Here is an 11,121-nt window from a genome sequence, read left to right as displayed (position 1 = left end):
TTTCTTTCTTTTGGAGGTCAGATTGGATCTCCCTTAGATTTATTTACTTTCTTCTCTTATACTCGTCCGTGTTCATTGTCCTTCGTCCACGTGTAGGGTCAATCTTTACAAGACTGATATTTGTCCCATCAGTCTAATCCCAGAATTGTTGGGTATGGTTGATAAGGCTGCAGAGTACGGCTCTGTCATGTGTTGGATCTTATCTGGAAGGGTAGTAAGGGTAACTTCTCCAAGATATTTTGGATCTCCTTACGAATTCGTCCCTATACCAGTTTTACCCCTTAATTCTGATGGGGTTCTGGATCTGCCAAGGACTAAACAGTCCTCGGCTGCCTTCCAAAGTTGTTTTGTACTCGGTACTGTAGAGCTTGGGCCACAGCTCTCCTCGGACTGGGCCTTCGGATTTTCCAAGAGCAATTGGGCTTGGTCCTTAAATTATTGGGCCCCACAAAACTCTTTAAGAATAAATAATTTAAGACACATAGCACAAAATTGGAACTCTAATTTGGAATTCTAATTTGAGTTTCTCTCAGCTTAACTTATTATTATATATATAGATTAGTCACTAATCCGTGCGATACACAGGAAAGTTCTTAGAAATGCTAAATTTTATTTTATCAAATTAAATGCATTTTTTGTTGGACTAAGAGAAATTTAGTTAAGGTAAATGAACCTTTTCGGTTTGCATTTTACGGAATAAGTCACACAAATGGTTAACTACGACACTAATATTCAAAGGAATGTAGAAAATTCATTATAATTGAAGTTAAGCAACCAGACATAATAGAAACCAAAGCAAATTGTTGTCCATTTGAAGCAATTTATATGTTAATTATAGGTAGAGGCTTATAACATTGTTAATTGCCTTCATAAAAGAAAGGGACTTTCAAAACTACGACATGGATGCTGGTGATGATACAATATAGGATATCTTTGAAAGACTATCCTCAGATGCCTCAGCCAAATGTAAATCTTCTTATTCATAAAGGAAATAGACTTAGGATATGTTTGGTACACTGAATGTGGATTACAACAAGAATGGTAATCTTTATTACCGGGAATAAAATATGTTGTAATTAAATAACTAAACTTATTCATTAGTTTGGTTGTGAGTTATAATATTAGAATAAAACTTATGATTTATTTTAGGAAATATCTCATTCATACAATTATATTTCCTAGAAAATAATATATTTTAAATTTTAGAGAGATGAGTTATTTTTTTATGATCTTTTATTTCCATAATTGTTAGGTGGATATGGAAAGTTTATTTATTTGGAAATATATTAATGTTAGAAATTATTACATCTACTAAGGAATAGCTATTACAATCCTTTTAGAGAGGAATAGTTATTCCTCATTTTAAAGAATAGCTATTCATAAGGAATGATCATTCCCTTTAATAAAAACATAACCAAATTATTGAATATAGGAATAACTATTACATTACAGTGACTATTATAGTCTACCAAACATGCCCTTATTGAAGAAGAAATGTCATATGATATAGGAAGTTTATAAAGAGAACATGAGATCATGATATCTGGCCTCAACAATGAACAAAGAACAATCTATAATTCTCTAATTGATGTTGTTTCTTCTGAGAGTGGGGTAATGCTTTTCGTCTATGGTCATGGTGGAATGGGAAGAACATATCTTTATAGAACAATTTTGGCTACTGTAAGATCAAAAGGAAAAATTGACCTTCCAATTGCTTCTTTAGGTATTGCTGCTTATGGGTGTATTCAGCTGTCATGAACATGATTTTGTAAGTGCTTGAAAGGATGATCCCAGAGGATAGGGTTAACCTGCATGGTGGAGTCGTGCCATGGCTGCTAGAGTTTGTTCATAAGGTTGGACTCGAAATTGTCAAAAAGGGAATTTTGAGCTTTTTAGGTGCCAATATTTTAGAGCATCTTGCTAGCTCTTTGATTGAGGCACTATGTCATTTGCGACAATAGAGTAACTATTATGAGAATTTGATGAGAGAATTCTATATTTCATTGAAAGAAAATGAAAGTATATTAGGTATTTATACAAAATCTGAGAGTAAACACTGTCGTTTTTACAATCACAACTACATTTCTTCCATTGTTTTGTTCTGATACTTTGCTTCTTTGCCTGAGTCAACACCTATAATCCAAACTTGATCTTGTCCTTTTGATAACTATGAAACATCATTGGTTTCTGTATGTTGTCTTAATGTAATTGTCTAGGTTGGTGTAAAGATTGATAAAAACACAAAGGCTTAAGAGAAAAAACTAACCTCTTTACATAGATATGGAGAGTGCCACCTAATTGAAAAATAAAAAAGTAACAAAACCCAGAAACTAAAAATTCCTAATAACAATTTAGGTAGAATTTGATCTTCTAGGTGTATACTTCTTTGACCCACATGAACTGCACTTGCACATAACTCTAAGATGGGGGAAAAATAAAATAATAAACAAGCATCTTAATGAATCCTTCAACAAAACAAACAGAAAATTGCTGTAAGGAGTGCAGAAGAAGAAAATGAATGTGGTAGTGAGAAAGGGATGCATAAAGGTCCTACAAGAATATTAAAGAAAAATATGTCAACATACATGTAATATTCAGAAATGAGTTCAAGGCTTACATATGAAGGTTTGGAATATATGTTCCTTCCGCACACCACAGCTACCTTCTCAGGTAGAGCATTTTGTCCACTATTTTCTAAAGACCTGCTTCAAAAATTGTCACAAAATTAGGCTTAAAACCCGATGATAAACTCCTTAGTCTATAGAGTCAAATATAAAATTGTCCCAAAAATCAACTGGAGGGAAAAGAATTACACACACACACACATAAATAGGGCAAACATACTTCACATTTGGCTGGCATTTTTCTGAAGTTGATAACTCATAATTAGACTTTGCTTTACAATATGGGCAATAGTAATCTACGTTCTCCAAATCCTTTAAACCATACACAAGTAAGTGAGTAAACACATGTATGACAGGAATAGAAATTGACATCACAATTCATAAATCAAGTATATTAAGCACACCTTGAAAAGCCTACTGGAAATATTCTCACACTTGGCATACACCCAAACATTACAACCATCACAACACACCTTATCAACATCTCTGAATTTATCGAATTGTTTTTTAAAAGGAAAAAAAAAAAAGGAAAAATTATAAACCTAATTCAGATTTACAGGTAATCTCACCCAATTATCGAAAAAGAATAGTTTGATATTGAGGCCGAGAAGGAGAATCTAAAAATTAGAAGAAGAGAGGTAGAGATTGAAATTCCAGTGTGTTCCAGAAATTTTATGCTAAAAATTCCAGAAATTTTCAATCAATGCAAACAAATAAAGAGAGGAATAAACTACAAATTTTTTACTGATATATTGCTATGGCAAAGTTTCTGAGAAATAGTTTGGTGCTAATCAGTTGATGAACGAAACAAAATCACTCACTATCTCTAAAAAATCGGAATTTTTCAACCGACACAAACAAACCCACATTGTTCCTTTTATAGAACTTGACATATGAAATAGAAAATTGGTTTACAGAAGGTTATTTAAAAACAATGCAATAAGTTATTCAAAATAGTGTGCAGTGCAGATTTTTGAGACATTTTATATAGCATCTCAAGAGAAGGGAAAACACTTGAGGATGGGATACTTAAGGGTTTTATGGTTGAATTGAGAAGTTTGTTGAATAGTTTTATGAAGTTAGTTGCCTCAGAGTGGTATCTTGTTTAGTCCATTGAGATATTTGGTAGGGGAGGCCTTGCTCAAGGGATGGGTGTCAGTTGGGATGCCTTTAGTGGATGATTTTGGTCTGCAGTTGTTTTGTTGACACAAATACATGCAGGGTTTCTCATATACTTGCTTAAAACTTTTCAGTTTGTCTTCTATAGATACAATAGCTGTTGAAGAAATGACCTTTAGTATGCAAAGGATCAATTCTACCTTGCTTGTATGTTTGACTGCTGGCCCAAGGGATAGGGTTATTGTGGAAAAGGCAATAAATGTTTTATTCCATATCCCTGTTCTAAAGTTCATTGATCTCTGTACTTGAAGTTTTCTCCACCTTGATAAGAGATTTAAACCATTTATGTGGGAATATAAAGAAGAGGACTACCTGGTTTTCAGTGAAACGTTGACTTTTCACTTCAGGAATAGATGGTTGTCTAAAAAGAAAAAGTTAAAATATGTGGGCCACAACAGTTTTGGAAATAAACCATTTAAAAAGGGTAGTGTTGGTCTGGATGCCATATATGAGGACGTAGACACATCAAATAAGAATAGTCAAGATTGTTCTTCTTTAATAGTAGAGTGGGCTCACCAGAGACTGCCACTCCCAATGCAATGGTTTCTTAGTCCAATCTCAACCATCTGTGATAGTAAGCACACTGGCCTGCAAAAAGAGCAGGGATGTTTATGAAGCTTTGCAAGATATCTGTGGGCAACTTCTTGACCAAGTGAGGACCAGTATAAGCATTGACCACATTTTGGAGACATTTAAAAGTAACAGTAACAAAAAGTAAAAATATATGACATGAAAGAATATTGTTGTAGACTCTAAACTGTATCTCAAAGAGTCTCTCTTGGATTGCTTCATTCTCCTTTCTGCTCTACAACTAAAGTTTCCCTATCATAACCTTCCTGCCTTGCAAAACTTTGTAGTCAAAAGTAGAATTGCAGAATTTTCATTTCCTACTTTTGCAGCCCTCAACAGAGTCATCATATTATATATATCTTCCATGCCATTAGTATTAAAATTCTCAATATATATACCATTAACATAGATACAAATTGCTTCAAAAGCAGTCTTGTTTTAAAAACACCATAAAGCGGAAATATCACCAGCAAATCTATATCTATTTAAAAGCTGAGGTGTAGTATTTATTGTTACTACGCTTTAGTTGAGCCATATTAGTAGCCATGTCATTAATTTATTTTCATTAATAAAAAATTGTATTTTATTTCCATTCTTTTTCTATTAGTCTTTTAACGTTTTTGCAATTTTCACTTTGTAAAGTTGTGATTTACAACTATTTTGTGTTGGCTTTTATTCCGTATCAAATTTGATTGTAATTTTGTTCAATATTATGTACCCTGTATTTTATGTGGGATTTCTTTATAAGGGTTGTATGTGAAAGAGAGTGTGAAAACTCAAGGCAAAGTGAAGAGCGAGAAGTTTTCGTGGGTAGCTCGCAAGAAGCGTAGTATTTATTGTTACTACACTTTAGTTGAGCCACATCAGTAGCCATGTCATTAATTTATTTTCATTAATAAAAAATTGTATTTTATTTCCATTCTTTTTCTATTAGTCTTTTAATGTTTTTGCAATTTTCACTTTGTAAAGTTGTGATTTACAACTATTTTGTGTTGGCTTTTATTTCGTGTCAAATTTGATTGTAATTTTGTTCAATCTTATGTACCCTGTATTTTATGTGGATTTCTTTGTAAGGGTTGTGTGTGAGAGAGAGTGTGAAGACTCAAGGCAAAGTGAAGAGCAAAAAGTTTTCGTGGGTAGCTCGCGAGAAGCCTTCCCGCGAAGTGAAGCATGTGCCCTGTACATGACAAGAATGCGAAGAGTCATGACAGATGTGACAGTTGATTTTCGCGAGTGCTTTTGTCATATTTGATACACCAAGTATCTACACATACTATATATACCCACATTACCCACATACTGAGAGGAGTGCTTTTCAGAGAGAAAACCCTAGCCACTATCCTTGAAAGTGAGAGATTGTTATACCCACAATTCTCTACACAATCCATTGTGATTTTCCTCAACTCCTACCTCTCCATTTCCAAATCCTTGAGAGGTTGATAGTCCAAACACTTACCACAACCATTCTGAGTGTCAAGTGAGGTTTTGGTGTTGCTGGGAAGTATTGGAAGAAGCCAAGCTTTGGCGGATGCAATCAGGCGTATTGCGGGATCTAGAAAGCTAGACAAGACACGATTCCAAGAAACTTTGTTGGAGTAGGAGCTTGGAGGGCTTAGGTGCATTGGGTAGATTAGGCTTGGAGGGTCTCTTGCTATTCATGTATTCCAATTTATTGTCTAGTGGATCGATTTATCGCTTGGAGGGCAACGGAGAGGTTTTACGCCGAGTACTTTGGTTTCCTCTTCGATAACACATCGGCGTGTTATCTTGTATTTGTATTCTTCTTTCCTACTCTTTTAGCTTTCATTTTACTGCTGTGTTTTGATGAATATGGCTTAGAGTAGTTTTATTGTATGTTCACTCGCATTTACTCTATACCGCACTTAGTTTAAGTTAGAGTAAAATCAACCAAGCCATAACTTTTAATTTGGGGGTCTAAACAACTCTTGTGTTTTAACACATAATCGAGCTTTCACACTTCAACTTCCATAATGCTTTTATAGTTTTCACTTCAACTTCCATAACACCTATGGCTTTCTATCTCCACCATTTTAAACTTCCCATGTAAGCTCTTTAATGCCTCAAACTCTCCATCTCCTCCTTTATTGCCTCTTACTCTTCTCATTGAATCCAACCAGTTCATAATATTCAGTTGCCACTGCCCCTATAAAATTAGAGAGATAAATTGAATAGAAGATATATAAACCATTAGAAGTCATTTGTTTCTCTTAACCAAAAATGGAATGGTTTTGGATTTAACTCCTGCAAGTATAGAGCTCCTTTCAGAACTGCAAGCCTATATTCTTAAATGGGGATATCGTTTTGTTCCTTTAAACCATATGGAATGCCAAGTGTATTTTATATATTGCAGTGTTATGTGTGTGTGTGTGTGAGTGTTTTTATTTATTTTTTATTTTTTGTCTCTTTTACAATGAAATGCTGCCAAGAAAGTGGTTTGCTCTCTATTTCAATGCTAAAGGTAATCCAAATATTTGCAATTCTATATTTGATTAAAAAAAACAAAGATGGTCATGTTCATGTAGGGAAAAAAAAGAGGAAGAATGAATATTTAAGAATACGATTATGTTAGTAAACTTCATTCATAAATTGGTGTGTTTCATTGGATTTATTGTAGCAATGGCGATAGTAAAATGAAATTTAGGCAATGATAAGAGCCCAAATTCTTCACCGATCAGTTCCAATGAAAAGAAAGAAAAAAAAACCAATATTTAATAATAATAAAAATTCAAATGATCTAGCAATTGTGGGTTTTTTTTTTTTTTTTCATTACCACCTTGATTTTTGAAGTTGATATAAAGAACAATAATTTGCATAATGAATACTTCATATTAGGATGCATAGTACCATAAAATGACAAGATATAAAATATACTTATACTACAATTAATCTTTATTTTCATTACCATGTCATCTTTGCCAAAACAGAATAAACTATCTAAAAATTGTGACTCCAATAATAATAATAAATCAAATTCTTTTCTAAATGGGTTTACTAAATATAAAAGTCATCAAACACTATAAGAATGACTCTTTGTTTGCTTATAGGTAATACAAACGTCTCACTCTATTGTTTTATTTACTTTAAACGACAATAAATTAGGCTCCTCAATTTTATTAGGGAAAAAAATACGTTTTAGGTTTCTATAATTTTTTATTAATTATTATCAGCAAATCACAATAATCATTCAAATAATAATAATCTCTCTCTCTCTCTCTCTCTCTCTCTCTCTCTCTTTATATATATACATATTTATTTATTTATATACACATATGAACAAACCATAACAAATATTCAATTGCACAAAAATTTACACTAAGGTTTCTCTTCTTTTTTATTTTTCTACTTTTTATTATTATTATTCTTAATATGTCAATTTGAATTCTTTTTTTTTTTTTTGGTAAAAGCCATATTTACTCTACACTATATTTAATTATGAAATTTTTAGCGTATGTCGTATATATAATTGATAGCTGATTTAAATGATTTCTTCAAAAAATTTTGTTATGTTTACTTAATTGTAACATGTTTCTATCATTGTTTTATGTGTTTTACACACTTTGCTCCATGCATGTGCATGAGGGAATGAGCTTTCATTCCTGGGACCACCTTGTCTATGTACTCGGTGCTGGCTACTACTTTGCTTCTGTTACTTGATACTCAGTGATTGTTCATGTGTTGATCATGCTTTGCACACACACTTGATGCACACACCATATCACACTTGACATGTCATGCATTTTCTTATGCTTTTAGTCTAGTTAGACATCTAGTATCTATACCATGTCTTTGTGTTCTTGTTTATACTCTTTTAACCTTGTTTTTAGAGTTTTTTGTTTGTTTTTGTACTAACTCGCATTTAATCAAGTTTGTTGCCATTTTGTGTATGGTTTGTGCTTGTTTCCATCTTGTAGATGTCTCCTGGCAAGAAAACCATTGCCAAGAAATCTCTCAAGCATCAATGATATGAAGAGAACTGTTTTAGAAATAGAGATGCATTTGAGGCATTCATGGACTTCTATAGGGAGGCTGTGATTATTGTGGAAAGAGAAGTGGACCATGGGTCTCTTGAAAACACCTTCATACCTGATGTGTTTAGAGACTGCACTTAGGCTCCTCTTCTCACAGTAACAGTAGAGGTGCATGATATTTTAGTTCAGGAGTTCTTCTTGAATGCCTTTGAGGAAGGAGATCACCTCAACTGTTGGGTAAGAGGAAAGGAATTCTCTATTTCAACCCTGTCAATCCAGAACCTACTACAGATCCGATCAGTGATCCTTAAATCCTCTCTTCCCTATGATAACAGAAGAACACTGGTCTCAAAAGTAGCTTCGAATCTTGGGGTAACACAAAAGAGACAATCCTTGCATTCTATGAGCTTCTCTCCAGCTATGAGAGCTTTGGCCTACATTATGTTGTACAACCTCTATCTAGTGAGGAATTTGACAACTCTCTCTCAACCAAGAGCTCTATTCCTTCATGACTTTTACAGGAAGAAGGATATTGACATTTGTGCTCATATCTATCATCTTCTTGCAAAGTGTGTCAAGAAGAAGAAGACTTGGATGACCCTACAATTCCCAGGATTGATCATGTCTATCTTGCACTGAGAGAAAGTCAAGACTCCCTCAGGCTTGCTAGTCATGAAGAGGGAAAATCCTATCTCAGCTCTAACCATGACTAGGAGCAAAGCTTGTCTTCTAGGAAATGAAGAGGAAGAAGAAGCACAAGGCGAGAACATTGCTCATGAAGGTGGCAACACTGATGAAGAGATAGATAACTTCACCCTTGATCCAGAGGATATGGAAGCTTCACCCTTACAGGCTTAGCCTCAGGAGCAACCACAAGTTCAACCTCAGGCACTAGTTTATGCTCCCGATCACCTCGATTTGCTTCTTGACAAATTTGATCATTTCCAAAGATCTCAGGAAACTATGCAGAGAACTTTGGATGAGCACTATTCATTCACCACGAGTCAGTTGGCTTACCTCCAAGAGCAAATCATTGCTCTATCCACTCAAATTCAAGATTTGGCAAACTTGGACTAGCATCTTTGACCATTCCGGTCAAAAAAGGGGAGTAGTGTTGGCTTGAGGGGGAGTACAGTTTAAGGGGGAGTAGCTGTTTACTGATTTTGTAGTGTTTTATTTACATTGCTTTATATAAGCTTTTAGTACTTTAGTTAAAAAATATATTTTCTTTAGTACTTATGTTCCTTGGTTTTTATAACCGTTTATGATACTTTTAGTTACCTATTGCCTCTTGCTTTAGTTTCTTTTATGCATCATGTGTTTGTTGGACATGCAATTAGTTTTTGAAATGCACTTAATTGCTTGCGTGTTCGGATGTTCATTTACTAGTTCAATGTTCATTGTAGTCATTCTTTAATGACTGTTCATGTTTGATCAAGTTATGCTTTCTGTTCTTATCTCATTTGTTTTTACTTAATTGCATTTTACTTGCTCTATGTACATGCCTTGATTTCTACTTACCTCGAACTTAATGAAGTTATTTGTTATGTGCAAGTGTTTCAAGATACAGGTGTATATATGGTGCAAGTTCTTCACAAGTTTTAAATTTAGGTGTGAGTGAGTTTTGCCTCTGTTCCTAAACTCATGTTTTAATTCTAAAGTCTGTTTAGGGGTTTTGTCACGGAATAACCAAATGGGGAGATTGTAAAGTTGTGATTTACAACTATGTTTTATGTTGGCTTTAATACTGTGTCAAATTTGATTGTAATTTTGTTCAATCATTTCACTGTATTTTTTGTGGGATTTAATGTAAAGGTTGAGTGTGAGAGTTTGGTGAAGATCTATGAAGAAGGGGAATTCATGATAGGCTTGCGACTGACACCCCGCGAAAGGCCACATGAGAAGCACATGCTAGAATCTGAACAGTCTCATGCTAGGTTGGATTTCGCGAGTCACTTCGTGACCCAGGCAAAGTCGCGAGTGACCTGCTAAACTCACTGCTTGAACTTTTTAAGTGCGCTTTTTCTTATTCCTTTACCAACACTATATAAGCCCACATTACCCACGAAATTGTAAGGAGTTTTTCCAAGGAACTTTTGAGAGAGAAAATCCTAACTATACACTTGAGACTTAGAGATTGTAAACCCATAATCATCTACATCATATCTCTTAAGTTTTCCTCTATTTCTACCTCTCCATTTACTATTTCCTTGAAAGGTTCTTAGCCCAAACACTTAACTCACCCAATCTAAGTGTTGAGAGAAGTTTTGGTGCGTATAGGACGCATTGGAAGAAGCCATTGATTGGCAAATGCAATTTGGAGTTAATTGCGGGATTTGGATAACTAGTGAAGACATGGCTCCATGAAGCCCGTTGGTAGCTGGAACTTGGAGGGTTTAAGTACATTGGATAGATTAGGCTTGGAGGGTCTTTTTGATATTCGTGTATTCCAACTTTATTCACAAGTGGATTGGTTTCGGCTTGGAGGGCCGTGGAGAGGTTTTTCGCCGAGTACTTCGGTTTCCTCTTCAATAACACGTCTTAGTGTTATCTTGTGTTTGAATTTTTCCTATCTCACTCTTTAAGCTTTATATTTGTTATTGCTTACTTGTGGTTATGGCTTAGAGAGTATTTCCAGTTATTGCGTATCATTCATTCTTGTTCCACACTTAAATAAGTTAGAATAAAAGCAATTAAGCCGTAACTTAAAATTGGGAGTCTAAACAAGCTATAGTGTTTTACACTATTTGAGCTTTTCA

The sequence above is a fragment of the Quercus lobata genome, chromosome 1 (assembly GCF_001633185.2).
Source record: "Quercus lobata isolate SW786 chromosome 1, ValleyOak3.0 Primary Assembly, whole genome shotgun sequence".
NCBI classification, from domain to species: domain Eukaryota; kingdom Viridiplantae; phylum Streptophyta; class Magnoliopsida; order Fagales; family Fagaceae; genus Quercus; species Quercus lobata.
This window is presented reverse-complemented; position numbering follows the sequence as displayed.